Genomic DNA, 19,084 nt, shown 5'->3' with positions numbered 1-19,084 from the left:
AGGCTATTTACAGGGGGGCAATTAGGTGGCTCAGTGCACAGAGAGTGAGATTTAGAGATGGGAGGTCCTGGATTCAAATTGGGCCTCAGACACTTCCTAGCTGGGTGACCCTGGGCAAGTGTTGCAATGTAATGCTTAGTGTATAAGAATGATTGGCAGGCAGAGAATCTTCAGAGTTGGCAGGGGAAAGGTTCCAAATAGTTGAGGAGACTGTTGGGCTCTCTTGGGGGTTGGCAGCTACCAAAGAAGTTGGAGGTTGCTGATCTGTGCTCCTGGGACACCTTTGGATCATCTTACAAGCAGCCCTCTGAAGCAGGAGTGGATGGGAGCTTTTCAATGCCCTTAGGTGGACAAAGGGACAATACTGGGAGCTTCAGCCATTCTCTGGACCATCTAGGACTCCTCATCTGGACTCCAGCCTCTACTTGCCAAAAGACTCTATATGTAAGATCTCTGAACTTTCTTTTGGACTGGCCCTTAAGAGTTTATTGTAGTTAAGATCGGATTATTAGATAGTGGCTTAAAATAGGGGTTAAGCTGTCAGATCTCCCTCTCCCTCATTCCTACCCTCTCCCTCTCTGAAAAATAAAATCAAAATATTTATATGTTAATTCCCATGTGTTTTCCTTCCTAAACCCCTCCAAATTAATATTGATATTTCACAAGTCACTTAACCCCCATTGCCTAGCCCTTACCACTCTGGTACCTTGGAACCAATATATAGTATTGATGCTAAGACAGAAAGTGAGTTTTTTCTTAAGGGCTATTTATGGAGATCTCACACAAAGCAAGCTGTTCACAAGGAAGTCAAAAGAAACAATACAAAATACTGTATAGATCTCTTCAGAGAGTTTTGGTATCAGGTGTGAGACATCGAAAACACCAGCACAGGACCATGCCATGCTGTCATCAAAGAAGGCAGTAGAATTGCAGTGGCTCAAAAGAAATGTGAGATGTGATCATTTAGAGGCATCTGCAAATAAATGTTTATAAAGGCTATTTGAGCTCGAACTGTGATAGAATCTTTATACACACACACACACACACACACACATATATATATACCCCTTAACCTTCTATGTTGGACTCATTAGTATATACTAATTCCAAGGCAGAATAGTGGTAAGAGCTAGGCTATGGAAATCAAATGATTTGCCCAGGGTCACACAGCTAGGAAGAATCTGAGGTCACATTTGAAGTTAGAACCTCATATCACTAGGCTTGACTTTCAAACCCCTGAGTCACCTAGCTGCCCCAGTAGAGCCTTCTGAGCTTGTATTGGTCTAATCAGCCATAGTTAAACACACCGTATATTGACCCTAACATGGTGATATTATTTTGGTGTTCTCTAAGTACAAAGGACAGTAACCAATCACTCATGTTTGGACTATTCCTTGACTTCTTTTTCTCCTTTCCTCCCTTCATACTCATTCAAAAGATAAATGCCACCAATCCTACTGCTGAACTAACTTTGTCTTATGCTTATTCCCAGTAAGAGACTACTGATCTCATCTGGGCTATGTCAGTAATCTCTTAGTGGGTTTCCCCACATCTAGTCTTGTTTTCTTCTAATCTGCCATGTGCCACCATTGTCAAATTAATTATCCTGGTGGACAAGTATGATCATTTCCTTTTACTACTCAAACCATCTAAGGTTCCTCAGAGTTTACTAAAGAAAGATCTGATTATTTAACCTAATATTTAAGACCTTCACAAATTTTGTAACAAACATTCTTTGTGACATTATCCCATGCTATGCCCCTTTATGTACAATATAGTCAATTCAAACCCATTATTCTCTAAGCTCTTGCCAGGTGTCTTGACTCTTTGTTTTTGTTTACACTGTTCTTTAGAAATATCCCATACCACAGTCTTTCTGTGGGTAACTTACCTATCTTTCATAGACTGGTTCAAATGGTACTTTTCCTGGTTTATCTCCAGTGAAAGTGATTTTTGCTTCCTCTGATTTTATTTCACTTCAACCTATTATTATATACTTGGCTTATTCTGGTTTGTTTGTAAACCAAGGTTAAAGATTGGTTCATTGGCATGACACTCCTAATTGATAGAGAACATGGTAATGACTAGTATGATGATACGGGATATGACTTCCTTAAGGAGAAGATTTCCCCCTCCCCCAATTCCCTATTCCAGAGAGGATTTACACTGACTCTCTTTGGAGAGAAATCAAAGAGAGAATAGAATTTGGAAGGCAGAACCTTAGATGGTAAATGAAGGCAGCCCTCCTCCCTGCCAAATTTTTTCTAATTTATATATTTTCCCCCTAGGGACTTGAGGGAATTTCCCCCTTGAAAGAGGTTATAGACTCTTATTTGAGCTTTTATCTCACTTCTAGGGAGTGAGTTCATTTTCATCTCTATCTTCTCTGACATATTCCAATACATATGATGTATCTGATTTCTGTTTGCTGCCTGCTTGGATAAATTAGCTTATTTCCCATTCAAATATCTGATGATTTTCTGTGCATCTAGCATTTGATGGGAAGTGGTAAAGTCTTAGGAAGCCGGCTAAAGGATTCCTTGCTTAAATGGCAAATCACTCCAGTATCATAGCAAGAAAACCCTAAATATAGTCACAGAGTTGGATATGACTGAAAAATTGAACAACAGTAACAGTAATGTTTTCCCACTTATTGGATAGCAACCAGGAAATCAGTTTGAAATTAAAGATCATTTCCTGCAGACTAGTATATAAAGGAGCAGATATGATTCTAGTTTAGTAGCTCCTCTCTAAGGAGAGCTGAGCAGTCAGCTCCTCTAAGCATGAATCAGTTTACTTTGGAGTGATTGAGTAAAGTGAGAGGGAGGGAGGGAGATAGGTAGGTAGGAGAAGAGAGGGAGAGAGACAGAGAGACAGAGAGAGACAGAGAGACAGAGAGAGAAGGAGAGACAAAGAGAGACTGAAAGACAGAGAGAGACTGAAAGGAGAGAGAGAGAAAAGAAGGAGAAGGGAGGGAAGGAAAGAGGGATAAAGATAGAACACTGAGACATTTGTACTTTCTTTTGAGCCACATTTAAACAATTTATGTGGATGCACATAATCTATGGTATATATATGTATTCAAATTGTATATATTTATATACATTTCTCATCTTACTCTAATGCTGGAGTTCTTAGCCTTTTTTTTCTGCCACAGGCTTATTTGGTGAAAGCTATGATTTCCTTCTTAGAATAATATTTTTAGATGAATAAAATATATAGTGCCATAAAAGAAAGTGAAAATCAATTAGTACAAAGATGCAATTTTCTCCAACCAAGTTCACAGATTCTTTGAAATTTACAATGTATTTGTATATGTAGGAAGGAGACCTAGCTCTAAGAGGTTGTAAGCTCTTTGAGGACAGTAACTATGTTTTAATTATCTTGTCCTCACCCAGCGCCTTGCATAGTGTACATATAAGAAGTACTTGGTAAATGTTGAGTGGATGAATAAATGAATAAACACAATTTTTCTCTAGATACCATTTGATTTTTCCTATGAAAGGGATGCAAAAGCATGCAAAATAAACTGCTATAATAATTACCTGACTAGTCACTTAGTTTCTCCTTTCTTTTCCACTACACTTTTACATGATGCCTCACTTGTATTTTCAGACCTATTTTCCCTGTCACCCTACTTGTCTTCCATCTCAAGGGTTTTGATGCATTAATTAGAGAGTGACTAAACAAGTTGTGGTATATGATTTTGATGGAATACTGCTATGTTAATTTTAAACCGTGAAAAGGCTAGTTTTAGAAAAACATGGAAAGACATATGAAATTAAGAAGAGTGAAACAAGTTGAACCAAGAGAATATTATATACATGAGAAATATTGTTTGAAGAATGACTTGTATATGTTCACCTCCAAAGAAAGAACTGACCAATAAAAATAAATAAGACATAGTTTTCTATATACATACATCTTTTAGTCAAATGTTGCCTCCTCTAATGAAAGGAGGGAGATAACTATGTGTTTTAATGTAACAAACAAAAATAAACATATTTGAAAAAATAATCCAATACAATGTGTAGCAAGGGAAGGTAAAAGCTGCAAGAATGGTTGATAGCGATTGAGACTTAGAAACTGTTCCAAGGAATAGTTTACCAACTGATGCAGTCTGGAGCTGAAAGGTGAAGAAGAAAGGTATGTAGCCAAGACTTCTTGAAAATCCATCTATCAAGCAACTGGCATTTGAGGATCAACTGGCTAAGGTTGAGAGGAAACCTCCAGTCTTTTGGTGGACAGATTGACTGGGGAGAAGACCCCTACTTTGCTGAGACCATCTGAGGACACCACAGCTTAGATTCCTGATATCTGACCAACCATTGACTCGGTGTGTGAGAATTCTGGGTTTATTGTGTGATTTATTCTTAATAGTCTTTAGTTACGATAGACAGTGTAAGCATAGATAATTAAATATAGTGGGTAAAAGTCAAATGCTACCCCTCCCCCTTATTCCTTTCCCAACACTTTCCCTTCTCAGTTAATACATTCTTTTTTATTTATATGTGATTCTTCCCTTGTGTAAAACCCTTTCCCCTTTCCTAAAATCACAATAACAAATCTAATCCCACTTGCATTTTTTAAGCACCCATGTACCAAGCATAATGCTAGGGAATCAAAAAAATTAAATCAATCAATAAGTATTTATTAAGCTTCATTTTTGTGTTAGGTATTGTGGTAGATGCTAGGTAAATTGCCTGAAGCAAATCTTACATTTTAGGGGGGAATGCAACATATAAACATATGTGTTGTATTTATGTGGCAACTTCAGGGGAAGGAATGAGTGCTAACAATTAATGGAATTAGGAAAGGCTTCTTGTAGAAAGTGGTATTTGAGCTGAACCTTGGAAGAAACAAGGGATGGATTCCAAGAGTCAGAGGTGAGAGAGAGAGTACATTTCAGTTATACAGAATAACCAGAGTAAAGGAACAGAGTAGGATAGCACTTTAGCCATTTGAGGAATCCCAGGAGTTACTGCAGATATACAGGACTATTTTGGATTTAGTGTATGAAAGGCAGCTCGTAAGGCATGAGTAATGGAAAAGCAGGTATGGATAGTATTTCTTGTTTCATGTCTTCGTTTGCAAGGCAATGTTTTCGTATTGGTTGTCTGTATTCAATTCAGGAAAAACATCTCAGAATAACTTAGTTTCAACTCGGCTAGACAATATGCTCTTTAGATACAACAAAGTAATTTCTTGAAACAATTTTGGAAGTTCCTCTTTGAATTTTATCATTTGGATTAAGAAAGAAAGAAATAAAAGGTAGCTGTATTCAATTTCAATAGTGGTAAAACAGTCATTTTTTTTTTCTTTATGAAAACAATGGTCACGGTTTCCCCCTTGTACACCCCAAAGGGAATTTGGTCACAGACTGTTCTCTTGTTTCTGTCTTTTTTTTTCTTTTCAGTTTTTTGAGGTGTGTCGAAGACAGATATCCATAGCTGGTTGAGTCAATTATACATTTTGTCTTAAAATGTCTGAGTAATTTGGAGGAAAGTACTCAGCTGGCTTTTTCAAGCCTCCTCTTCCTCTGGTTTCACATGTGTTCTGGAAACCCTGACCAGACCAGCTCTGACTCCTTTTAGCCCCACGACTTAGTGATTTTACTCGAAGGTGGCAAGTGACAACGTCGCCATGACATAAATGACATGAGAAAACAGTCCTCTTCTCTCTGAGGTATTCAGTACACTAAGCAGATGGCAACGACCTAATCCAGACCCAAGAAGAAACAAGTGAAATCATCCACTCAATTACTTTCATTGGGCAGAGGCAGTCTGGGTCTCTCAGATCTCCAAGGGGGGAAAAATCCCCTTGAAACTGCTGTGCACGCATAATTTCATTACAACAGAGTACCAGTCACCTCTTGTTTTCTTAAACTTGCATTATTGAAAGATTAGCTCCTCTGTTTATGGTTACATTGCCAAGTATCCACAGCAGAACCGCTCTCTTCCATTCAGTGTTAATCGAACCAAAATTGACATGGCATTACCCAGGCCCATGGCACTATGAGATCAGATGAATTACTCAATTTGCACCACTTAGGTTAGAAGCTTTTTGAAAGAAGTCAGAATAAATTGACTAAGATTGCTTACATCAGAATACAGAGGAGGTTAAAAATGCAGCCCAGAAAGACTTCATTATAATAAAATGTAATGGCAAATATTTAAATGGCATAGAGATGGGTTGCTGGGCTCATTCAACTGGTGAATGAAGGCAATGTTGGGAAGGAACCAAGGGTATTACTTCTTTCCTCAAGCTTGAATACGAAACTAAAGCAAAGCAAAGCTATTCACAGAAGGAAGCCCTAGAGAGATTGATTCTGATGCATAGATGATGAGATCAATGAGACATACTGGTGTGCAGAGAAATAGCCTTCTCTAGGGAATACCCCTTCCCCCCCCCCCAATTTCTATAAAACTTAAATGGAGGCCAAAAGAGAAACTCATACTTCACTCTAGGCTCTTGAGGGGAAATTCAGATAGGGGTTGTCTCTGTTTTGTGTGCACCTGGTTCTATTTCAGAGAAAATTTGGTGTAGAGTATAAGCTCCTTGGGGGAAGGGATTATTTCATTTTTGTTTTTACATGCCCAGTGCCTGGTATAGTGCTTGCACCTACTCACAAAATAAATAAATGCTTATAGAATTGTAGGATTTTGAAGGTAGAAATTATTAAGGTTTTTTCTTCTCAGAGTTACTTTTTCTATTTTTCTTTCTTATTCTGGTCTTTTCTTTTTGTGTTTGAGTATGTCTTAATTTGTCCTTTGACAAAGATTCTTCTATTGATTTATTGTTGTTTACCTGTTGGATTTGGAATCAGAGGTTCTGTTGTTTGGTTGTTTTCAGTCATGTCCAACTCTTTGTGACCCTATTTGGAGTTTTCTTGGCAAAGATACTGGAGTGGCTAACCATTTCCTTTTCCTTTTCCAGATGATGAATCTGAGGCAAATAGGGTTAAACAACTTGCTCAGGGTTACATGGCTAGTAAGGCCAGATCTGAACTCATGTCTTTCTGACTCCAGGTCTTGTTCTCTCTTCACCCAGCCACTGAGCTGCTGATAATTTTGTTTTATTCAATTATTTTAACATGAAAGGATGGAGGGCAGAAATGGACCCAATAGGACTTATTTACTGAAGTAAATAATTTTTTTTATGTTCATGAAGAGTAGGACACAACCAAAACAACTGAATAAATTGTTGACCCACTAAACCTATCACTTGAAATGTGTAGCAAGTTAAGGCCTTGCTAGCTGTGCATGTCAACCAGGGTAAGCATGAAGTCATTGGTGGTACAGTTGAAAGTTGGTGCAGTTTATAGTCAGAGGTGTTAGGTTTGAATCCAAACTTTGATGCTTACTGTGTTAGTAACCTTATATAGCTTACTCCTTACTTAGTGTCTTTCACAAGGTATTTCTTTGAGGTGACTAATTGGAATGCTAATTGTGTTGGGATGAAAGAGAAGATAGTTTCTGATTTGGAGTGTGAGACTCTGATATTACTTTTAAAATCAATATTATATGCATTAAAGTAATTCCCCCTCACTTTTGGTAATGAGTGATAGTAAAATAGGACAGCTAGATCAGCTAGATGGTGCAGTGGAAAGAGCACCCAGTCCTGAGTTCAAATCTGGACTCATATTTAGTAGCTGTATGACCTTGGGAAAGTCACTTAACCTTATTTGTCTCAGTTTCCATGTGTGTGAAATGAGCTGGAGAAAGTCAAGAAAATCCTAAATGGAGGTCATGAAAATTCAGGCATGACTGAAATGACTGAAAAACAACACCAAAAAAAGAGTAAAATAACTGAGCATTTTCTAAGGTCCAAGTTGGAATTTGAATGTAGGATTTACACAGACACACACCTAGTTCCCTCCTTTAAAGTAAAGCCAACCCTTAAAGCCAATATCAGCACTTATTATTAGAGAATGTTCATTTAATTTGATTTCAGCTACTTTGCTTGGTTTTGACTCAGCTTCATCATTATGCCTAGACTGGGTACCTCTACTTTTTCCCATCTTGGCTCCCTTTCTAGTTTTTTGGGTGTCATTCCCCGTCGATTTGCAGTGCCTTGAGGGTAGGGACATCTTTCTTTTTCCTATTTGCATCCTTAGTGGTTAGTATAGTACTAGGCATTTACTAGATACTTAATACATGTATTGTGTGAGTGTGTGCATGTATGTGTGTGAACATGTTATACTTAAGCTATTAGGCCAATTTAAGAAATCAACTTCAAGAATTAACCAAGCATTTTTAAGTGCCTGCTGTATGCAATGAAATGTGTTTGACATCAGGAAATACACTGTGTTTTTAAGGCAAGATCTCTGCCCTCATATAAATTGCGCTCTAATAAAAGGATACAATAGAAATAATTACCTACAGATACAGAAATGAGTAGCAATGTGGACAAAGATAGGATTCGTGATTTTCTTATTACAAGGAGCTCCCAAATGGAGAAATTCCCTTTCCTGAAAGATGTTGGCACTTCTCTGAAGTATTTATTTGCTATGGGCAAAATCTGGTTTTAGAAAGTTGTCTAGTTCATTGAAAACTTAAGTGATTTTCCCAGACCCGCATAGGCAGAATGGGTAAGGGTGAAACTTGAACACTGGTCTTCAGACTCTGACTCTAGGTTCCTATCTACTATGAGCATAATCATAGAATTGCTGACATGTATGAGGTGATTTAAGAATTTTCCCTTTATGAATATCTCCAATTTTTTCTGTATATTTGCACAAAATCTTTTTTTCTCCCTTCATTTTTTAATTCCCATAAAACTTTCAGGTTGTTGAGGCCAGGGGCTTTTTTTGCCTTACACTCTCTGTACTATGGTACTTAGTACAATTTCTGGCACACAGTAGGTGCTTAATAAATGTCTATTGATTAGACTTCCTATCTCATCTGACTTACTATTGACCTTTGAGAAAGATACTACAGTTGTTCTTATTGTCTTCCTTTTACAGATGATATAGAAGCCTGGAGAGTTTAGATAGCTTGCCACTTGGAAGTTCCAAATGTGGGGTTCATTTCTCATAACTTCATGTTCAATGCTCTTTCCATTATATTAAGGTGTGAATACAATGTGAGAATATGAAGGGGGAAAAGGAACACTACTGACAGAGGAGATGAGAGAAGTAGAATTTGAGTTGGGTTTTAAACAATGGGAAGTAATCCAAAAGGTGAGGAAAGGACAATCTAAACAGATAGAGAAGGAAGATCAAAGACTTGAAGGTAGGAAAGTCCTGGGCATGTCTGGGAGATACCATGCATTTTAGCTGAAGCTTAGAGCAGATAGAGAGAAGAGGAGAATTATAGGAAACTGGCAGGAAACTGTGAAATGTTCATATAATTTGGAAAAACATCTTTAGTCCTGGATCCTTATCTGAATTGAACCTCATGCCAATTAAGACTCATGCACAGCTGGATAGATCAGGCTGAATTTTACTGAAGTTGTGATGTTCTTGACAACAAAAGAGCAAGGAAAGCAGGGAAGGGTCTATAGCAATGCCAAACTCTTTATTTTATTCTCCTAGTAACCTGATTAATAGCCTAATAACCAAATTATATTGTGACCTTGGGCTCACTGGTCATAGTGATTAAATTATTTGGAGAAGACGTTTCATTTAACCATTATTTTAAAAAAATCAATTTTATTTTATTTTCTGTTTTGAATTCTCTTCCTTTCATTCCCTCTCCCTTATCCATTGAGAAGGCAAGAAAAATAAAAGCTATTACAAATATGTATGACCAAGCAAAATAAATTCCCTTGTTAGCCATGTCCAGAAAGAAAAGAAAATATGCTTCAACCTACACAATGAGTTTATAACTCTCTGTCTGGAGGTATATAGCATATTTGATCAGGAGTCTTTTGGAATCGCAATTGGTCTTTGTATTGAGTCCCTAAGTATTTCAGAGTTTTTTGTCTTTACAATATTATGGTTATTTTCTAAATTGTTTTTTTATAAATTGTTCAATTATAAATTGGTTTTGTTCATTTTATTTTACATCAATTCATACAAGTCTTGCCAGGTTTTTTAAAAAATTCATTTCCTTCATCATTTCTTAGAGCACAATAGAATTTTATCACATTCATATATTTGTAACCTATTTAGCTATAGTCCCATTGATGGACAATCCATCAATTTCTAATTCTTTTCCACCACTAAGAGAACTGCTAGAAATTTCTTTTTTATGTATTATCTTTGATCTTTTTGGGGGACATACACTTCGTGATGGTATCTCTAGGCTAAAGGTCAACTATCACTTATTCAACATTTGTTTGTATTGAGGAAAATAAAAAAAAATCAGAACAACCATTGCACTTGAATACAGAAAGCACTTTTGATTGGCTGTATATTTTCTTTTCTACAAACATGCAAAACACAAAGTAACAGAAAATTATGGTCTTACATAGATGAGATTCTTTGCCAGCATCACCTGTTTACTCCTCTGCTTTCCTTTGTATATCTTGCTTTGGCAATAGTTAAAGAACCATCTAATTTAGAGGACTGGAGAAAGTTTAGTTTAGAATTTATTTGTTAGCATCATTTCACTGATTCAATAAATATTTATTAAGTGCTTATTATGTTTCAGGCATTGTGCTAGATATTTGAGATAAACTGGAAAAAACTAAATTGTTGGGACAGATAGGTGACAGTGGATAGAGAGCCAGGCCTGAAGATGGGAAGTTCTGGTTTCAAATCTAAGATATGTCCTAGATGTATGACCCTGGGCAAGTCACTTAACTCCATTTCCCTAGCCCTTGCCTTTTTGTCTTAGAGTTGTTACTAGGACAGAAAGTAAGGTTTAAAAAAAATTCAATGAAATAGTCCCTTTCCCTAAAGTCAGTTTTAGAATTGGAGGCATTTTTGAATCACTTAGTTCAACTCTATCATTTTTATAAATGAGGAAAGAAAGAAACAGGAATGTACTAAGCACCTACTATGTCCCAGGCACAGTGCTTTAACAATATTATCTCATATGATCCTCACAAAAACCCTGGGAGATAGATGCTCTTATTAATTGCCATTCTATAAATGAGAATACTGAGGCAGGCAGAAGAGTTTAAGTGACTTGCTCAGGGTCACCCAACTAGTAAATGTCCTAGGTTGGATAGGAACTCAGATCTTCCTGGATCCAGGTCTAGCATTCTATCCATTGTACACCTTGGCTGAGGGAGCTGAAGTCCATCGAAAGACTTTTCTGGGAGAAGGCTAGCCTGTAGAAGAGTCAGATTTCCAGCCTCCAAATTCTGTGTATAGCACCTTCCATCAACACACAAGTCCTGTAAGAGGCACTAAAGGACAGCCTCACCCTTACCTTAAGTCAAAAGCCCCCAGGGACCCCAAGTGATGTAACCATGATGATAACAGCAGCAATAACGAGTCACATCTATAAAACTTTATAGTTTCCTGGTGTGCTCACATCCATTACCTCATTGGAAGCATAGGTTAATCATCCCGATTTTAAATGAGGCAGCTAGGTAGCCCTTTGGGTTTTTAAAATGTGGCATTAGTGTGGGAGTTATTCTTAACATCGTGTATGTGTGCATATATGTGTGCATGTGTGTGTGTATGTGTGTGTGATGGACACCTTTGGCAGTCTAGGGAAGTCTATAGACCCCTTCTCCAGACAATATGTTTAAATTCATAAAATAACAGGCATAGTATTATGAAGGACATCAATTATGTTGAAGTAGAGTTGTAATAATATACTTTTTTTCCATCTGAGTTCACCAACCCCCTGAAATCTACCCAAGGACTACTTGAGATTGAGCGTCTGTGGATCCCAGGCTAATAATCTGTGCTTTAGAGAGTCTCAGACACATTTTTGTCTTTGTAGAGCCCTTTGACATTTGAATCTCTTCACAACTTGGCCCATTCTGACCCAATCTTCTTACATTCTCTTCCCATCTGGTCAAGATCTGATCCATCTACCTTGTCCTACTAATTATTCCTTGTTCACAATATCCTCTCCTTATGTGTTTGCCGAGAATGCTTTTTCTTCCTATTTCTGATACTTAGAATCTCTGGCTTCTTTCAAGTTCAGCTCAAGGGCCATTTCCTCCTGGATTCCTAGCTACTCATGTCATTTTCTCTAAAGTTTCCTTCTATCTACTCTGTATTTAAGATGCATTTTATGAATTGTATGTGTTGTCCCTCTCAGTAAGTTCCTTGAGGGCAGAGACTGTCTTCCTTTTGTCTCCTCATCTCACAAAATTCAGTCATTGCACTTTCCTATCTCCTCATTCATTCCTATTTCACATGAAGAAATGATCCTTTCCCTTGGCAAGGCATACCCTTCAAGACACATTTTTGTCCCATTTTTCTCCAACAGATTACCCTCTCTATCCTCCTCATTATGTTCCTAACCTTTAATATTGCCCCATCTACTGAATCTTTCCTTGTAAAACATGTTGATGTCCCTACAGTCCTCCTAGAACTCAATCATCATAATTATCATCAATGGCACATCCCTGGTAGCTAATCCTTTATATCTTATCTCCCCTTCATGGCTAAACTCCTTGAGATAGCTGTTTACACTCAATTTTTCTACTGCCTCTCCTCTTACTCATTTCTAAACCTGTAATCTGTTTCTGACCTCATCATTCAACTGAAACCTCCCTCTCCAAATTTATCAATGCTCTTTCTTAATTGCAAATGGCCTTTGCTCCATCCTCATTCTTCCTGACTGCTTTGCACCCTTTTGACATCTCTTCCTGGATACTTTTTCCACTCTAGGTTTCTGTGACACAGTTCTCTGGTTCTCCCCTACTTGTATGACAGCTCCTTTATTGTCTTTGCTGGATTTTTGTCCCTAGCTGTGGAGTTCCCCAAAGTCCCTAAGGCTTTTTTCTTATCAAGCTCATAGGTGTTCAACTCTCATCTTTATATAGGGGATCCCAAATCTATATATCCAGCCCTGGCATCTCTGCTGAGCTCCCATCTTGTATTCCCAATTGCATTTTTGCTGTCACAAACAGAAACAACTGAACATAAACAATATAGAGAGTAGGGTGAAGGCCATCTCAAGGGAGAGACACTACCTCAAGAAAGGCATGTTTGACTTTGTAGGTTTGATATATGTTAGTCTCAACACATACAAAACAGAAGATCTTATCCTCTTACACCAAATCCTCCCTTCTTCTAAAGTTTAGGTCTGACCATGCCATCTTCTTACTCAATAAACCCCAATGGCTCCTCGTTATGTCCAGGATCAATTTATAAAGTCCTTCAAAACTTGGCCTTTCTTTCCCCCTTCCATTTTTCCTCTCCTTTGTGACCTCTATGATCTGGCTTTACTATCCTTAGTCTCCTTTTATAATTAATTCCATCTTCTGATTCTGCATTTTCATTGACTCTCTCCAATGCCTTGAATGTTTGCTCTCTTCACCTCTGCCTTTTAGTTTCCCTGATGTCTGCCATCTCTTAGCTCAAATGGCACCTTCTTCAGGATGCTTTTCTTGATGTAGTGCCTTTCCTCTGAGATGGATCTTAATCTGCTCTCTCTATATTATGTTTATTCAATCATTTCAGTTGTATGTGACTCATGGTGACCCCATTTGGTGTTTCCTTGGCAAAGACACTGGAATGGTTTGCCATTTCCTTTTCCAGCTCATTTTACATATGAGGAAAGTGAGGCAGAGTTAAGTGACTTGCCTGAGGACATGCAGCTAGTTAGTGTCTGAGGCCAAATTTGAACTCAGGAAGATGAGTCTTTCCTGACTTCAGGCCTGGCACTCTAGTTATTGTGCCATCTAGCTACCTATAATACGTATGTTCGTATGTCCACAGTTATTTACATTTTGCCTTCAGCTTTAGAATGAGAGTTCCTTTGACTTTCCTTGTATCCACAGCATAGTACCCAGCACACAGTAAGAACTTAATGATGTTTGATGATTGACTGATTCTAAAGCTTCCTTTCTCTTATTTTCATATATTTCTCTCAGGGTGCAGGGGAGACTAGCATCTTTGGCGTGAGGGCTTGCTCAGCCCTTTTCAGGGCTGTTCATGCATCTTTGGTGTCCACCTTCCATCCAACTCTCTCCTGTAACTCCAAGGAGCTAAAGCAGGAAGCCGCCACCTCCTTGTAAAACAGCTAAGCAGATGGGCTAAATCAGGTTGAAGTAACTGACATGGGTGAGTTTGGGGAGGGTGTCTATCCTGAGCATGTAAAGACTTTCCCCCAATGGGATGGGAATATTAGAACAATTTGTTCCAACAGCCACGAAGGCTGCTGAAGCAAGTGCCATAGAGCCCTTAGAGCTTGGTGAGACATTGAAGAAGCCAAGGTCATTCACTGCATTCTGATCCCGTTGTCTTGACTTCTGTCTTGCCACTAGACTTTGATGACTCTGGAAGAGAGAGTGTGGCTGACAACTTTGTGCAATTCTGCCTCACTTAAATCCAATCTATGTGTGAGTCAAAAGACATTACTAGTGAGGTCATTTTAGTCCTCTGAGTACAAAGGAAAATAACCAATCATCTATTTCTACCTATTTTTATATGTATTTATTTCATATATTCTGATTTATACATATTGCCTCTCTTTTTTAGAATATATGCTTTTTTGGGGCAGCAGGGTGGCTCAGTGGATTGAGAGCCAGGCCTAGAGATGGGAGGTCCAGGGTTCAACTCTGAGGTCAGACACTTCCTAGCTGTGTGCCCCTGGGCAAGTCACTTAACCCCAATTGCCTAGCTCTTACTGTTCTTCTGCCTTGGAACCCATATACAGTAGTGATTCTAAGATGGAAGGTAAAGGTTTTAAAAAAAAATATGCTGCTTGAAGGCAAGGATTATTTTTGCTTAATCTTTGTACTCCCAGCCCTTAAATATAATGCCTGGCATATTGTCATTTCCCCATGCCTGGAATTTTCACCTTCCTTATCACCATCTACTTTCTAACCTGCCTTCAAAGTGTCAGCTAAAACCCCACCTTCTATAAAAAGTCTTTCCTAATCCCCCTTACCTTCTTTGGAATGATGATCTCCAATTTATCCTGTATATGCTTTGTTTGCTCATAGTTGTTTGCATGCTTCCCCCCTTGTTAGATGTAAACCTCAAAATTTCCTTAGACTTATAAATGTTGGAAATTTCACCATTGGGATATTTCATACTTGGAAAATTTCTTACTGATAGTCTATTGGAATGGGAACTCCATTGGCATGGGAGGTTCCTTCTCTTCCCTTCTTAAGATTACTTTAGGACAGAAACCCTTTGCTGAACAATGGAAAGGACTTTGACCTATGCTTAAGCATAGAACAGGAATTTCTTTGAGTCTTGATTGATTTTAGAATTGATACAATGGAGATACTCCACCCTATTCAGTCCTAATAGGATTGAGTAAGGGCTGCAGCCTAGATCAAAATTTAATTATTCCAATCTCTACCATACTCAAGTTAACAGGATTTAGAAAGGGCTGTAACAAAGGAGTAAAGATTTAATCATTTGAAAAATATGACCTTCAACAGACATGTGCAAAAGCCAGAAACCTCTGGGCGGTCCTGGGTTAAGCGAGAGCCTCCATTGACAGGGAAATTGATGAAGAGTGATTGGTAGATGTGAGGACTGAGGGGAGGCAACTTGGATGGTGTCCTTAAAGATAGGAGGGCTGGAGACTCGAGAGGGAGGATTGAGTTTTTTGGTCGGTGTGGTTCCTGGGCTCTGAGGAAGCTTGCTCTGAAGGAAGCTGAAGGTGGGGGCCTCTGAGACTGTTTCTCCATTTTGGACACGTGAGTGAAAGGGACTGATCTCTTTTCTTTGCCCCAGCTATCTAAGGGCTTGGGCCTTTTGGCCCAGCCTAAACAGAAGGGGTATTTAAGCCCTATTCCCTTCTCTCCCCTTTCTCTCTCTATATATATCTCTAATTCCTTTCTTGCTCCTATTGTAATTAAACTCCAAAAAAAGGCTGACGGCTGACTTGAGTTTTTCATTTAGGAATTACATAGCTGATTCCTTGGCGACCTTAAATTAATATATATCAGTCTTTTAAAGTGATTCCCTTGTAACATTGTGGCTGACCACACGGGAGTCTAAAGAATCCTCTCAATAAAACTTTTTCCTTGCCTTTTTACTATACTGTTTCACCACTTAGTCCTTTTTAAAAAAAAAAAAAACTTGGCTTAAAGACACAGCTGCTAGAACACGTGAGTATAAAAAACTTTTTCTCTTTTCTCCTTAAGTTAAATTGGAATCAGCAGTTTTTTCTTTTTCTTCCCTTTAATCTTAAGGGACAGCTGGGTAGCTCAGCGGATTGAGAGCCAGCCCTAGAGGCAGAAGGTCCTGGGTTCAAATCGGACCTCAGATACTTCCCAGCTGTGTGACTCTGATAGACAGAAAACAGCTGTTTTTAAATCTCAGCAACAGGACTCTAAAGTCCTGGCTGGAAGAACTGTTTCTAAATATCCTTTCCCTTAAGGAACAACTTCCTGGATTAAAAAAAAAAAAAAACCCTGTGGAAAGTTTGTTGCTTTGCCCTGCTCCCCACGTGTTTTGTGAAATTACAAAATATACATATAAAAATGAGTACTACATTCTTTGACAATTATATGGCAGCTGAAGAAGTAGGGGCATTGAGGAATGAAGGATACCTCCAAATTTTTATATTAATAGGTACTGTCATTTTTGTACTCCTCAATACTATATTTAGAGATGAAAAAATAAAAAATATTGAGGATAAAATAAAACAAAATGAGGATAAAATAAAACAAAATGAGGATAAAATAAAACAAAATGAGGATAAAATAAAACAAAATGAGGATAAAATAGAAAATATTGAGGATAAAATAGAAAATATTGAGGATAAAATAGAAAAAAATGAGGATAAAATAGAAAATATTGAGGATAAAATAGAAAATATTGAGGATAAAATAGAAAAAATTGAGGATACAATAGAAAAAATTGAGGATAAAATAGGAAATATTGAGAATAAAATAGAAAAACTTGAGGATAAAATAGGAAATATTGAGAATAAAATAGGAAATATTGAGGATAAAATGGGAGATATGGAAGATAAAATAGGAAAAATTGAGGAAAAAATGCAAGCCCAATTAGAAGATCTAAAATGTTTCTTACAGGATCAATGGGCAAACACCCACTCTACCAGAAACAGACCTGTTTCTGAACCTTTGAATGAGGAAATTTCCTTCCCTGAAATAGAGATGGAAAACACCTTCCCTATAGCCCAGTTAACAGACTGCTTCTCTCGTGCAGTGCAAATCTTGTCTGAATTTAATCCCCAAAACCCTTCCCCTGCAATCCCAGCTTCTCATGTTCCTTCTCCTACAGAAAACCAAATTCCAATGCAAGGGAGATCTTGTCCTCCTAGAGAAACCTGTCCTTGTCAAACTGACCCACAGGTGCAAAATTCAACTAGAGGCCTGTTTCCTCTAAGAGAAGTACCTGAAATAGGACGAAATGGGGATGTGGTGACTTTAAGACATAGGATACCGTTTACTCCCCAAGAAATAAATGAATTTACACGAAATATCCCCACATATGAACAAGATCCTTTTCTAGTAACAAAAAAGATGGGAGACATATTTTTTCAATATAATCCGTCTTACAAGGACGTTGAGAGCTTACTACAGGCTTTTTTAAGTGAACGTGAAAAAAATAAAATAATTGCTCATGTCAACAAAACCCGGGGGCGTAATGCAGCACATTGGCCATCTCAGGATCCCGAATGGGACTATAATAATCCTGAGGACTATCTACAACTATACCGTTGTAGAGAGGCCATCCTCACGGCCATGAAGGAATGTGCGGACAGTACAGATAAGTGGATGGAACTGGAAAAAATTAAGCAAAAGGAAAACGAAACACCCTCCAGATTTATGGACAGAATTATCGAGTTTGGGGACAGATACTTAGATTGGGACTTAAATAAAGAGAATAGTTTAAGACAAGTTAGAAGAATCTTTGTAAACAATTCTTGCAAAGTAATTAAAAATTATTTTAAAACACAATGCCCAAGATGGTCAGATATGGACCTTGAAGAATTGCGAAAAACAGCTATATATGTTTTTAAGGGAAACGAAGAAAAGGAGAAAGAGAATAATGATGACATGGAGGAAATGAAGAAAAAAATGAGATGTGTAATAGATAGGATAACTAAATTAGAAAGTGGGCATGATAATGAACCAACGACAATTGCCCCTCTCCAGAAATCCAATTATCAATCCATTACTTGCCACTTCTGTGAGAAGAAGGGCCACAAAATGATGGAATGTAGAACCTTTCTTAAGATGTTTGGAAGGAATACACAGTTTAATAATGGTTTTAGAAATAATAACTATAGAAATTATGATAATGGTTATAGAAACCAGAATTCTAGAAATTATAATAATGACTATGGAAATAACTATAATGAATATAGAAATAAGAACTTTAGAAACCAGAATTATAGAAATAGGAATTGGGAATTTAATGACAATGCTCAAATTGAAGAAAATTTTAATGATAATACTCAACAATATATGAGAAATGGCGCTCGTCCAAAAATTACTCGAGGTACTAATGACCCTCAGAGAGGTGCCCTTCAGGGGGGTGCCCAAGGAATATCCCAAACACAATGATGGTGCCCGGGGGGGGCTGGGGCACAGGAATCAGAGGATACAACCTTTGATTTCCCAGACCCTGATGTCCTACTACCCGTTGTCCCTATCCACTGCCCTCCCCATACTAATGAACCCCATGTTACCTTAAAAGTGGGTAACACTTATTATGATTGTCTATTAGACACCGGAGCTTCCTGGTCTGTATTAAAGAGAACACCTGATTTACAATGTTATTCTATTGGCTCAGAGAATGTAATGGGAGTATCAGGAATAACCCAAAGAGTTAAAAGACTTCCTCCTAGAATGGTGTCTGTAGGACCCCTAGAGGTACAACACTCCTTCCTTTTGATGCCTGACTCCCCTTTAAATTTGCTGGGGAGGGACCTTCTATGCAAACTCAGAGCCACAATAACCTGCTCCCCAGATGGCTCATTATCATTAGAAGTACCAGAGGAATCTTTAAATTTACTCCCTGTACTTCTCTCGGAAAACCAGGAGGCAAAAGAACCTTCCATTTTTGAAATAC

At 38.0% G+C, this 19,084-nt stretch overlaps 1 long non-coding RNA gene across 2 annotated transcripts in view; it reads left to right on the top strand.

Annotated features, from left to right (window-relative positions):
* The first annotated feature begins 216 nt into the window (after nucleotides 1-216).
* The window catches only part of LOC130458351 (uncharacterized), an 86,751-nt gene continuing 67,883 nt past the window's right edge, over nucleotides 217-19,084 (top strand). For both annotated transcript variants that reach the window (XR_008917560.1, XR_008917559.1), the window contains exons 1-2: nucleotides 217-444; nucleotides 13,951-14,140. This is a non-coding gene — a long non-coding RNA (uncharacterized LOC130458351). The remainder of the gene's footprint in view (nucleotides 445-13,950; nucleotides 14,141-19,084) is intronic.

Source organism: Monodelphis domestica, chromosome 3 (genome assembly GCF_027887165.1).
Source record: "Monodelphis domestica isolate mMonDom1 chromosome 3, mMonDom1.pri, whole genome shotgun sequence".
Classification (NCBI taxonomy): Eukaryota; Metazoa; Chordata; class Mammalia; order Didelphimorphia; family Didelphidae; genus Monodelphis; species Monodelphis domestica.
The sequence above is the reverse complement of the archived record's forward strand: the minus strand, read 5'-3'. Positions and strand labels throughout refer to the sequence as shown.